Source organism: Dermacentor silvarum, chromosome 10 (assembly GCF_013339745.2).
Source record: "Dermacentor silvarum isolate Dsil-2018 chromosome 10, BIME_Dsil_1.4, whole genome shotgun sequence".
In the NCBI taxonomy this organism is placed as follows: Eukaryota; Metazoa; Arthropoda; class Arachnida; order Ixodida; family Ixodidae; genus Dermacentor; species Dermacentor silvarum.
Genome location: NC_051163.1, coordinates 62005155 through 62016772, shown reverse-complemented (window position 1 = coordinate 62016772; position 11618 = coordinate 62005155).

Below are 11618 nucleotides of genomic sequence, written 5' to 3'. Positions count from 1 at the left end.
TAGCTTCCGGTCGAGCAGAATGACTTTCTGCCGCTAGAGTGTACTAGAACATGGATTCTAGGTCACTCTACTGCCGCGTTTCCGCTTCGCCATGGCGAAAAAATCGGTCCCAGACCAATTTGGCTTGCCGCCTGTTTTTCTGCCTGTTTTGCCGCCTCGGCGGGCGGATTTTTGCAAGATTTTGCCGCTTCCGACACTTCGAGACCAAGTTCCTACGCGAACGCGGCCTAACCGGCTCCTGAAGGGAAGCGGCGGAAATGTATACCGGAAATTTCGACCACCTGGGGACTTTAACATGCACCTAAATCTAAGTAAACGGGCCTCGAGCATTTTCGCCTTCATCTAAAATGCGGCTGCCGCATTTGTTGCTTCATTTGTTGCGCATTTGTTGCGCATTTGTTGTTTCAGAATGCGGACGCCACATTCGCGCCCAAAACTTCACAGAGTGTCAAGGCCTTGACAAACACCGTGACAGTTTTTTTCCATATGCAGAGATGATTCGCTGTAAATTACCAACCCAAACGGAAGCGCCCAGGAATGAAAGTGTGAAAGTAGCACCGGTTTCTTGAAATATGTCAGCGCGAAGCGACGAGAGAAAAGGGTGGGTTAGTGGGGGGGGGGGGGGGTGCAAAAAATTTCGGGGGGGGTTTGAACCCCCCCAACCCCCCCCTTGGCTACGCCACTGATGTAATGCATAGGAAGGGTAACCTCCGGGCCATTAGAGTTACAGAATGGATACCAAGAGGGATGAAGCGCAGTCGAGGATGGCAGAAAACTAGGTGGGGTGATGAAGTTAGGAAATTTGCAGGCGCTAGTTGGAATCAGCTAGTGCAAGATAGCGGTAATTGAAATCGCAGGGAGAGGCCTTCGTCCTGCAGTGGACATAAAATATAGGCTGATGATGATCAGTCGCCCCGAGGACATGTGAAGGAATGTCCCCTTGCAAATTGTCCAAACCCGTCCTAGCAGTGTCCGACTGTTTGCCTTGAATCATGACAGTTGGAGATGGCTCTGACGAGGGCGTCGGCATGTCTACCGTTGTCGCATTCTACGTGAGCGACTGGTTTCGCTGGGTAAACGGCCGATCACAACAGCAATAATTCGATCTAGGCAATTGTTTCGTCACAAGCGACGAGGAGCGTCCGGGTAACTTGATTCCAATACAGTAATATGACGTGAAAACGCGGAATGTAGCCGTCGACATGCCAACACACCACACCACCTTGTTGCCCGTGCTTATGGAAGAAAAGGAAATTTTGAACCCTAACAAACGTGACCAGATCATTACGTTATCCACGTACAGGGATGTTCTGCTTTCATCATCTTACAGGGGTATTTAAACACAAAATTTGCAAATTCACGTTCGTAGAACACCAGTCATTAAGAAGACCCGAATTTGAAAGGAATTACGTCACTGAGCTGTCTTCAGGTCGGAAGATATTCTCTGTGCGCTACCATGTGCATGTTTGTGCGTTTTTACGTGTGTGCAAGTGTTTGCGTGGTTCTAGCGGATAGACATAAAGGGGCTCAGAATAATTTTTTTGTCATACTGCCAAACCCATGAGAGATTATTGCAAAAGAGACTTCCAAGAAATAATTTTTTATTGTTCACATTAAGAAGAATGTTGAAACTGTGAAATTAAATAGTTTAGCAGCGAAATCACGTAAGCTGAGGAGACATCCTAAATCTAGCACGATCTGTGAAGAAATCCGTCCCCAAAATGGGCTAGCACTTAGTGAGGATATTAACTGTAATGTCGATGTGTTCTTTTAGCAGGTTTCTAGGAGAGATATCTCAACACTTATTCTACAGTCTCGTAGTTTCTGCTTAGTGATATTTTGTAATGACGCCGCTCCATTTCCAAAACTGCAACGTGCGCCTTAAAAAAAAACAGTTTCAAAGGTAATTAATCTCTTCAATTACCTTCCATACATTGCAACTAATGCTACATGTATTTTCCGGCTTTCTAGAAATCCGCCTGAGAAAGTGCAGCAGTGCACTCTGTCACATGCTATGTTTTAAGCCGCCCTTCGAGCTCAAAAACAAAGCAAGACGTTTAACCTGTGATGCTGATGTTCAGATTTTTGGGCGACGCGCGTTGCTCAATCACTACTATACGTCATTAAAGCACGCCAAGTATTTGAATGGCTGGGACTTGTACATGTGTTTTTTTCTTCTTTCCTTGTGGGTGCCACAGGCACGTCTGCAGCGGCTGGGACGGCAACCTGAATCGCCGCTACAGGACGCCTTTGGCCAAGTACAGCAGCGTCTTCGATCAGCGCGTCATCAAGAGTGTCCTGCTTCGCCGGTTTCCCTCGCGTTCAGCCAAGGCCGAACACAAAGCTTCGGCTCTTCTGCTGATGTGCCTGAGCAGGGTAAGCCAAGGTGCATATGACACTAAGCGAATCCATTATTCTGGCCCACGTGTAATTACGCGGTGAAGAGAAGAAACGTTCAAGACTGCGGGCGTTAAGGCTTGAGTGCTTAAAATTTGTTTGTTTTTAATACCTAGCTGGCTTCGTTTCCTTTGCGCATTCGATGTTCAAGCCGTCTTCTGGCAGGTTACTTCAAGTCAGTTGAATTAATGGGGTTTTACGTGCCAAAACCAGTTCTGATTATGAGGCACGCCGTAGTGGGGGACTCCGGAAATTTGTACCACCTGGGGTTCTTTAACGTGCACCTAAATCTAAGTACACGGGTGTTTTCGCATTTCGCCCCCATCACTTCAAGTCAGTTGACCATGTTACAATTTGCATGTTCTACGAAAAGTTATGGTTATGGTCTTGTTTATTATCGTGCATTCGCTTTTATTTCGTTATAGTTGCCATAATTTCATAGAAATGTGTCAGCAGATTGAAATAAGCGCTTAAAACAAGTCACAGTCGACACTAGGTTCCATTTTTGTTGATGACAAAATCGTGCTGCTAATTGATCTTCGCGGTAGTTATGGCATATAGGGGGGCTCAGTTCGAGTCGCGCATTATGCATTTTAGACAATGACGTTATCTGTTGATGCGATAGACATTGCTTGTATCTGAGCCCGTTGCTCTGGAGATGGTACGGTGTGGTGAGCTTGTACTGGGTACAGTAGCAACACATGATGTTGATGACTTTAGAAAAGAAAGTACGGCCTCAGCCGATCAGTAATGTACGCGGGGCACCGTATAGAAAAAAATTACGTCGTGGGAAGTTCGCGAAGTCCGTAGTAAATTTGCTCGGAACATCTCGTGATATTGCCAACTGGAAGCCAATTGGAATGTTATGGTTAAATAGGCGAGTATAATTCGACTTGGCAGTTCCAAATGGTCATGGCAGTTGGTGCACAATTTTGCATTTTGTCTCCCCGTTGGAATGCTTGTTATTCCAATTGTGCACATTCCAATTGAGGACCGATCAGAACAGTGCCTAGTTCCACTGGTTGCACAATTCCAAATAGGGTCAACTCTTTGGAACAGTGCTCTTCCAAGTGCAATGTTTTGACATCGTTATGGGTCCAGTTTATACTAAGCATTCAAATTGGATATTGTGATGAGACCAGTTAGTTGGTGTTAAGACAGTTCCATTTGGTACTCTTATGTCCCTTTGGGCGATATATCTGAGGCGTCCGTGTTGATCAAGTGATTTTCAAGGATTTCAAGTTGAAATTTAGAATTAGCAACTGGAAGGATCCTAAATGCCAGCTGCTCTTAATGGGACTTGACCCAGTTGATTTCAGTGGGAGTTATTTATTATTTATTCATTCATTTATTTATTCAAAAAAAACCCCTAAGGGCCCTTTTACGAGGGTATTACATAGGGGGGCGGGTACATTCGAAAAAGAAGCGGAAAAAAAGAAATACAACTGTGGAACATATATAAAAGCTGGTATTAATACATCATTATAGCAGGAACATTATGTATAACACAAATTTGAAAGCGTTCACATTTTGTGATTAGAAAACATATAAACATAGTAACAGTGGTTGATGCAGCATTATATTCACACTGATGCTAAATGTATTGCTGCGTACATAACGAAAACAGGTATCATAACGATCATGCAGTGTAAGTAAACTTTTCTCGTAAGAAAGCCTGAAAAGATGATAAATTAGATTCAGTCGCTATGTATGACGCTAGGTTATTCCATTCAATGATTGTGCGTGGTATAAATGATTTAGCGTAAAGAGATGAGCGGCAAGTTATGCGTGCTACTTTGTTATCATGGTCACGGCGCGGGAAGACAACGTGAGGTGAAGAAAAGAAGTCATTATGAAGCGTGCGATGATAGTACAGTTTATGAAATAGGGTTAGCCGAGCAAAGTGACGTCGACGTGATAGTGGTTCCAACTCGGCTCGTTGCTTTAATGCTGTGACACTCGTGAAGCGGGAGTAATCGGAGTAGATGAAGCGAGCAGCACGGTTTTGCAAGGATTCAATGTTGTTGATGATATATGTTTGATCAGGATCCCATATTGCAGAAGCATATTCAATCTTTGGGCGGATGAGTGTTATGTAAGCTAGCTTTTTTAGGTGGGATGGGGTATGCTTGAGGTTACGCTTGAGAAGACCGAATGCTCGGTTAGCTGATGCTAATACAGTGCTAATATGGTAGTGCCAAGTTAAATCAGACTGAAGATGGACACCAAGGTACTTATAGGTTGATGTAAGTTCAATGCTAGTATTATTGAGTAAGTAGGTTGTAGGAAGGCGAGTGGAATGGTTAGTGAATGACATTAGCTTCGTTTTAGACGCATTCAGGGACATTAGCCATGAGGAGCACCAAGTTGTCACTTCCTCAAGGTCAGTTTGGAGGACATGGTGGTCAGCATCGTTAGTAATTTTTCTATATATAACACAATCATTTGCGAATAATCGAATTTTGGAGGAAACACGTTTCGGGAGATCATTAATAAAAATTAAGAAAAGTAGGGGACCAAGAACACTGCCTTGAGGAACTCCAGAGGTTACGGGAACAGAAGAAGAGTTAGAGCCATTAGCACATGTGTATTGTTGTCTATTGGAAAGAAATTCTTTAATCCAGGCGATCACGTTAGGATGAATATTGAGGTGCGTTAATTTCGTTAGAAGCCGGTGATGAGGAACACGATCAAAAGCCTTAGAGTAATCGAGAAACACTGCGTCCACTTGAAAGCCTGCGTCAACTGCTGAAAATAAATCGTGAGTAAAACCGGCGAGTTGTGTGTCACATGAGTAACCCTTGCGAAAACCGTGCTGATATTTAAAAATTATGCCATGTTCTTCTAGGTAACTTATTACTTGAGAATGTATGATGTGCTCGAGAAGTTTACATATGTTACTATAGTTAATGAGATAGGACGATAGTTGAGTGGAACGGAGCGGTCACCTGATTTGACATGTTAGTGAGTTCATTGACATGTTAATTTGTTTCAATTGGAAGCCACACAGATGAGCATGCAATGCTGTGAAACAATAAAATAATTGACAAAATTAATTCCACAATTAAAGCGCAAGTCAGGAAATAAGATATTTTTGTACCTGCTTTGGTATGATAAATGAAGGGTGGCCTTTATTTGTTCTTTGACATTTACAATCTGCCATAACAATTTACCTGTTTTGAAGAAGTCACACTACCTGCTGGGCCATAATTTACTTGCATATTGACACGTATACACGTTTATCTTTCACCGGTGACCATTTTTCACTGGCTGATAAATGTTAAACGTTATCGCAAGGCACAGGACGCGCCTGCATATATGGATCGGAAGTTTCTCGAACTTTATCAATGCTTCTATCCATTGTCTATTATCACCGACGCTTATGTAATCTGACTCTATGAGCGACGCGAATTGTCTAGTATACTTTCTGGAAGACACGCGGGCACCAGGGATTAATCTAGAACCTTCGATGACTCATGTATAAAAGCCGACGCGTTTCGCCGCTGATCAGATTTCGACGATCGCCGACTGTGTTCGCCGCTATCGTTGTGCTTCGAGTGTAGATTGCTTTTGTGGGCACAGCTTCGCCCAATAAAGAATCAGTTTCGTCATACACAGTTTTACCACCGTTTTCTTCAGCGTCACTACTACGTGACAAATATAGTGGGCGTGAGGTTACATTTAGCGAAATGTATGGGGGCCCGTGCCTCGGTGAAGTCATTTTTTGTAGTGCAGTTGTCACGCAATCAGGCAACTTGGTTTCTTTGGCTTTACGTACGTCACCTAATCATATAGTAATATTTTTCAATAGAAATAAAGTACACAAAAGCACACACACAGGTCCATCTGAGTCACCAGCTACTTTCAATTGGACGGCTACACAGGCCTAATTGGGTAACCACTTAATTGGATGCCAGTTAGATTCACTCAGATTGCAACGAAAATCTAGCTGGGCAACCAGTTACATTTAGTTAGCTGCAGTCATATCTAACTAGCTGAATTGGCCACCATATTTTTTTAAGTTGGCTGCCATCTGAATAGAATTGGAAGTCTAATTTTATTCAATTAGTGTTTCCAATTCGTTATGAATCCCAGTGAAAAAAAACTCTAATTTTCCAACTACCGCCAACTGGTGTTGGCGGTAGTTGGAAATGTCTGAACATCTTTGGCAAACCTTGGGACAGGGAAGTCGGTCAGGTGGGCTTTACTTCTGTAGCGTCCACAAGATGCCGAAAAAAGGGTAATTTGGCGTCGTCCAAAATCTGCACTCGGTAGAACTCAAATGCAGCCCAACCCGGCGAAACACATCAAGAATGGCGGAAAGGCGGTTAATGCGCGTTTCGAACCAGGCGAAAACAGGTTGACCTCATCTAAATAACACAGCCATGATGACCATTTTAACCAGTTGAGTAGAGAGTCCATCATTTTTTCGAAAGGGGCTGGGGCATTGCCCAGTCCAAATTGCATGACCTTGACCTGGTAACGCCCATCAATTTTGAGAAACGCTCTTTTCTCACGGTCCATAGCGTCCACATCTATCCATGGACGCTGCCTATAGCCGGAGCGAAGTTCAACAGAAGAGAAGTAGGTATCGCACAATACAGGTGGTCAAGGGCGTCATCAATTCGTGGTAAAGGGTACGCGTTTTTCTTCCCAGTGTTGTTTATGAGGTGATCGTCAACGTAAAATATCCATGATTAATTCTTCTTAACTAACACGACAGCGGAGACCCAGGGATTGGAGGAAGGCTCGACTATGTCTTTGGCAAGCATCTTCGTGAATTTCTGCTGGATAACGTTTCGGGCAGACGCAGAAGCTTTATAGGGACTTCGGTGAACGGGGCTGACATCGCCAGTGTGTATGCGATGCTCGAAAATAGACGTCTGGCCCAATGCCAATTACCAAAATTAAAATGCATACAGTGTTACCCATATATAGACGACACTCTGGAGGACGGCAGCGCTCTAGTTTCAATGGAAATAAGTTAAGCCTTTGGTGTTTAATGATGCCTGTGATCGGGTGATCATAATACATAAAAACAAAATTCCTAGGTTCGAACAATAAAATATATAGGCATACGGAATAAAGAAGGGAATAATTGTATGGAAAGCCACGAATGCGTACTAAAAGCAAAGGACAACCGAAACACAGCCATAATTAAACAGAGCACTATCGGGGCACAAGTTACGAACTGCGGCGAAATGTGTGCAAAGTAGTTGTGGTTTCTGGGCTTTCCAACTCGATGTGATATTTGAAATTTGATTGGATATTTGATATTTGAGTATACGACTCATTAGACAACCTTTTTCTTTTTCTGCAAGAAATTGCCGACCGAACTTGCATGCATAGGAAGTTGTCCATTCGAAAACCATACCTGACGTAACCTGTCAATAAGAATCTGCACTGTTTCTTTAACGTAGTGCTATTTCATTCAGAGATGAGAACATACGATCCCACTGTCGTTTTCCTTATATCTGACTGCAGACAGGAATACGGAACACGTGGAGCCTTTCCAAGGTGCTTCTCGAGTTGGGTCTTCCGTGGCCGAGGAAGTCTCCGGCTACGAGGTACGACCTACTCAACACTCTGGCCAAGGCTTCGCTCCACTTTGGCACGCCACTGTTCTGGGCTTTCTACGTGGGTCGTCATCCATCTCGCCCGCACGAACACACCATCTACATGACCCTGGAGATACGCTGCTTCGAGTGGATCGCCGACTTCGGACGTCTCATGATGCGAGAAAGACACGACGATTACCTACGACGCTGTGCGGAGATCGTGGGCGGCATCGGACAGTCGTACTCAACCATGATCCGTGCCGTGACCACGACGCACCTATACATTGCCGAAATGGTTCGTCGCTATTGGGACAAATCGACAGTTCCGTACCTGCAGCAAATGCACGATTTCGAGCTTCGGCGGGCCGTCAACGGTTACCTTCCAGACGACTCGCAGCTGTGGCCAAACGATGAGATCGTGAACATGCAGTCCGAACTGTTCCATGAGCTGAACCAAACGCAGCTCACCGACAACGCCGAGGGCTTTCGGCTTTACCTGGGCGCATACGCGGTGTGGTGGTTGTCGCCGTTCGCCTCGCGCTACCTAACGGCCGCATTACTCGATGATGTGGGCTGGGCCGGCACCTTGAAAAGTCACCGACTCGCCAAGTGTCTGGAAGCGCTCGAGTCCGTCATGCCACTGGCCAGGTGGAAGTTCTACGACGACACCCAGGGTATCAGAAGCGTCGGTTGGACGATGCAGCAGCTAATCGCAAAGTCTGTGGACAGGCTGCAGCGCGTGATTGGCGACACACTCGGCAGAATGTTCAACACCGTGACGCGGCAGGTTTCGAGCAACGCCTACAACATGACACTCACGTGGGGAGTTCTGGATCAGGCGTACGCCCACGTGCAACTCGACAGCAACAGTGGGTTTTTCGACCTGTACTTGCGAACGTGTCGTCTGAGCATCACCGTCTCCAAGCACTCCATGCGCCGGCCTCGCAACATTATGCTGCACGCACCGGGAATTGCCAGCGTCGTTCTCTACCGAAACCTCGTGGTGCGTGAAGTAATCGTGCAGAGCTTTCCCGTGGTGGCAACGCCGATGGATTCGCCACACCTGCTGCCCGTACTAGCGGCTTTCGTCGGCACCGAGATATGCAAGCAGCTGCTCACCATCGCACGTTTTCTCTTGCGGTACGACGACTCGTTTAGGGTGAGTATACTCAGCGCCCGGTCACGCAACCACGAGGATGCGCCACAATTTTAAAACGGCAGCTTTCTTTGGTCGTTTCGCCCGATTTCGTGGTCGGTGGTCGGTCTCCAACCACTGGTGTTACAGAGGCGCCGACGCAAAGGCCACGTCCCTTCGCGCTGCCGAGTGGCTGGGCGCAGTCGTTGCCGAGCGCCATTTTCTTTTTTTGTCCCGCATAATATTTTTCCAACATAGCAAGTACCATGTACTGAAGCATTTTTCACACGTTTCATAGTTTCCTAACACATAGAGAGAAGGAATCGCACATCTATCTATAACGATCAGTCATTGCTGCAAGCGCTTCTTCTTTAGCGATCATCTGTTGCGAAACTCATTTTCGTCGTCAAGCAGCGAACTTGTATACGCAAAAGCATCACAAAAGTGGGTCCACGCCGGTTCCGCGTTTTCTATAGGCGTAGTGTGCAGTCGGTTCGTGATCTCCGAATCGCATACAAAACTAGTGATATCAGGGTTTCAACACTGTTGTTATTTTCTTGGTGTTCCACTGTCGGAAAACTTTACATCTTCTCCAATTTGGGTATATCTGTACATCAAACACAATTCGTATGTTGTGCCAAAAGTGTGCTACAATTATATAAAAGAAAAAGACGTGATGCAACGATTCTGGATAGGGGCAGAGCTCGCAGTCCGTTGACCACGGCACAAAAGAAACCCGTATTACTTTGCCGTGTTTTGACGGGTCAAAATTTGATGGGTAACCGACCAAAAAATTCCTTAATCACTCGTATACGGGGGCGCCAATGCAAAGGCCACGTGCGCTAGTGCAGCCGAGCGGCTGGGCGCAGTTGTTGCCGAATGCCAACCAATATAGCTCTTTTATCTGCATCGTGCTATCAACCTATACTATACCGTCACAGTTGTGCTGGTTGACGGCTGTTCACTGAAGAAATTCAGGCAGAACCAACATTATGTAGGTTGATATTTTTGTGAGGTACATAGCTTGATGTGTTGTACCGTTCGCTACCGCAGGGGATATTCATAAAGCACGACCCGTAGCAGCAGAAGAATAAAAAAAAAAATGTGACGGGACGCCCCTTTTATGCAGCCTGACACGTATCGCTTTGGTAGAAGCATATAGTTTCTCACTATATTACCAGAAGAAAATCTGGCGCCACTGTCTATAGGAGTTTTCTTACGAGCGCAGTGCCGTGATGGGAATGACGTTATATGGGTGTGCGAGGCTTCTTTTGGCTGGTGTTGTACGAGGCTTCGTCTAAAACGTGGATATGGCTCCACAGATAATGCGTTCTTAAAATAAAATCTTCATAAAAGATTTTAACTCACCAATATCACATTTTTCAGTAGAGTGTACTGGTCCACAATGCATAATCAAGCGAAGAAAAGCAAGAACAGACGACAAACTGTTCCAAAGCGAGGGCGAATCTTGTCGTCTGTCCCAACTTTAGCGGCGCGCGGATGCTTTTTACGTTTCATATAATTGTACATCTAATCACAAGTCCTCATGCATAACTAAAAAAAAAACTTGTTTTTTTGTGCAATAATAAAGCGAAAACCGCTCTTTACATGCTGTTTTAGTAGAAAATTAATCATTGTGACACGTAACGGTGATAGCCAGGCGCGTTTTCGAGGTGTCCTGGGGCTGAATCTTACAACGGTTCGGAAAGCAGACGGTTCACTTGGCCTCACGTGATTGGTCATAATTGTGCTTGCGTCAACGGCTGTCAGAGACAGCGAGGCGGCACCGTAAATTATGAACACGTCACGCATCTGTCAATCATTTTCAAAGCGATCCCGTCGTCGGCTAAGAGCGGAACCGGCAAAGAGGAACCGGCGCTTTGGGTTCCGTTTCTGTAGCTTGGCTGCTGGCTTGAGGCCATGGCCGCGCGCACCGGCCGCGTTGCCTTGGTTGCCTCGGAGACCATGATTTGCCCTCGTCGTCTGATTAGAGTAGCTCTCCCGGTGACGACGATAGCTGAAAGTATGCGTTGGAAGAGATGGCGGAAAATTACTTGCGGCGCCGCTGTCGGCTTTCCAAGCAGACCTTTTGCTGGCTGTGCTACGAACTGAAGTAGACTCGGGTGCTAGTGGCCATTCCACGGAGAGGAAGGAATCGCGCACTATACGGTCCCACGCCACCGGCCAGCAGCTTCCAGAGGTCTGTCGGAAGCGAAACATTCGTTGGAATGGTCCAGATCCCTGTCGCCGACACTGTTCACGAAGTTACTCTCACAATTACTGTTGTCGGCCGGCAGAAGGGCTGGGTCAGCTTTCCTGTGACCCCTGCTGCCAAAGCCAGAGACATTTGCATAGCGAGATGAAATTCCGGGTGCTATCGCCAATGTCCGTAGCATGCAGATCCCATTCAGCAGCCAGAAGGGTTCAAGCCAGGCAGCTCGAGCTCTCCCTTTGCTCGTCTATTATGACTGCAGAGTCATGACGGGAAGAGTGTAGCGATCTCTTATTTGGTTGCCTTTTTTTTGCTC